Source organism: Neophocaena asiaeorientalis, unplaced genomic scaffold (genome assembly GCF_003031525.2).
Source record: "Neophocaena asiaeorientalis asiaeorientalis breed wild unplaced genomic scaffold, Neophocaena_asiaeorientalis_V1.1 scaffold548, whole genome shotgun sequence".
NCBI classification, from domain to species: Eukaryota; Metazoa; Chordata; class Mammalia; order Artiodactyla; family Phocoenidae; genus Neophocaena; species Neophocaena asiaeorientalis.
In genome coordinates this window covers 24,039-26,587 of record NW_020172009.1, presented here as the reverse complement: position 1 = coordinate 26,587, position 2,549 = coordinate 24,039, and positions in this window count along the sequence as shown.

Here is a 2,549-nt window from a genome sequence, read left to right as displayed (position 1 = left end):
ATTGTATTGAAGTCAGTAGAAAGTAGGAAAGGAAGAGTAATCTGACCACCCACCCAGACTCCTTTTCGGTAAGGCTGAGGCTGATGGCTTTTTGTTTTTGTTTTGTTTTTCATGGGAGGAGGATCTGTGTCCTCTGCATCCTGGGCTGCTCCAGCCTTTTTTCTTTCTTTTCCACCCCTAGTGGTTCCATGCCAGGCAAAGGGCCAGCAGGAGGATGATATTAAGGTTGATTTGTCCTCTTCCAGTCATATAGTGACGGGAATGCCTTCTGTTGGGAGTTCTGTCATTTTCCTTTCTTTCCCTCTAGGCTTCAGCATGGTTTGGGAGACCTTCTGGCTTCCATCCTGTTAATCACGCAGCTTTCAGTCTGCAAGCTTGAGATGAGGGGTCCCACCACTGGAACTTTAGCTGTTCCAGTAGAGGCTTGCTGGTGGTATCTGTTCCTGCCAGCACCACATGCATGCTGCCCTCTGGGGAGAGACTGGTACCTCCTGCTGACATGCTGAATGGCCCTCTGAGGACAAAGAGATGCTTACAGCCATTGCCACAAACATGTTAAGACCTCACCTCATAGGTGGGGACATGTCAGAAGCAACTGCTCTGGCCATGCTGGCTCTGCTTCCTCCTGGATCCACGAAGGCTGCTCCTGCCAGTGCTCAGTTGACCTGTCCTGAGTGTGAAGACTTGGTGGATGCCATATGCATAGCATCTGCTGTGGCCCCTATCGTTAGTGCTGCCTCCCCGGTCCCTGCTGCTGCCCCTTAGTCAGGCAGTGTAGGTTTCATGATTGCAAAAGAGTGTGTGCTTCCATAAACGCAGTATGTCTGGGAGGACTACTGGATTCCTCCTTGCTCCCACCTAAGCATAACAAGAAGAGATGACCTTAAATATCTCAGGGATCATGTGAAGTCACCTGATTCTGACCTGACCTTGATGCCCTTCTCCATAGATACTCATGACCTGTGCCAAGGGGGAAAAAAACAAATAGAGAAAATGAGTGAGAGCAGAAAGGCCTGTTCCCTCTCTCTTAGATGAATAAGTCAAGAGTTTGACTTGAAGTCAAGTCCAATCTCCTGTTTAATCCCCTCTCTAGTATCCATGATGGTGATTCAAGTTTTGCTTGAATAGTTCCAGTGTTAGAAAGAGAACTGCCACAATAGACCTTTATTTTATATACCTTTGTTCACATATCTTCAGAATATATTCCTAGAAGTGAGACTGCTGGCCATTTTGATAGCGACTAACAAATTGTACAAATGCACACAGCTTGTACCACCTCTGATGTAGACAAAAATCGATACGTGACAGTCACAGGGAGATGGATTAGGACTCAAATAAAGGGAGGACTTTCTATTAGTTAAAAATGTCCCGCAACAGATCAGACTTCCTGTATTGGCATTTTTATTTTATATACCTTTGTTCACATATCTTCAGAATATATTCCTAGAAGTGAGACTGCTGGCCATTTTGATAGCGACTAACAAATTGTACAAATGCACACAGCTTGTACCACCTCTGATGTAGACAAAAATCGATACGTGACAGTCACAGGGAGATGGATTAGGACTCAAATAAAGGGAGGACTTTCTATTAGTTAAAAATGTCCCGCAACAGATCAGACTTCCTGTAATGGCATTGTAAGTGTTCAAGAATAGATTGGATGGTCAGTATGATTTAGAAGGCATTACAACAGTGGGTATTCGAATGGAGGAGCTGGTATCTAAGAAATCTCACTTTGGAAGCACTAGGAACCTTGTGGCAAGGCCTCTGAATGGTGGCTCATTTGGTCTCGAACCCTTCCAAATGCAATTCATTTTTCAGGTGAGCCCCAGAGCACCACCTGCTTTGCAGGAACCAAAACACCCTGGCCTCATTTTCTAGAGTATCTGCTAAGTCTTACTTCTAGACTCTTCCTGTCCTCTGCCTCAAAGGGAGCTAAATCCATTGTGTCCCAGCTGGGATGGCCTGAGCACTGCTAGAACTCTCCCCTGGTGGTCTCAGGAGGTTTCCCCAATAAACAAAAAGATCTCAGGGCAACACACCAGGAGGTAAAAAGAGCAGCTATTGGCAACCTTCAGATGGAGATGTTGTTTTTCCATGACTACAGATTGATATCTTTATTAAGTTGAAGGGCTACAGCCTACAGGGAGCCAAAGAGTGGGAGCCAAAGAGTGGGAGATTAGGTGGAAAAAAATTGGAAGGAAAACAAATGGGCCCAGCCACATTCCACTTGGTACAGGAGTTACCAAGTCCTGTACATTCTACTTCACCTCTCACATCCATCTCTTTTTCTTGAGAGGTTGAGCCCTAATTCAGATTAATAAAGTACATCACTGATCTCATCACGCCTCAGCTCAAAAACCTTTAATGGCTCCCTGCCACCTACTGAAAAAAGGTATGTGCAAATCACTCCCTCCCTCCCTCACTCTGGCATGCAAGGCCCCACTATACATCCCCAACCTCCTTGTTTGGTGTTACTTTCCACAGTCCCCCTTACACACTCAGCCAAAGGTCTCTTCCTCCACAAAGGCTTGGTGAACCTCTGGAGC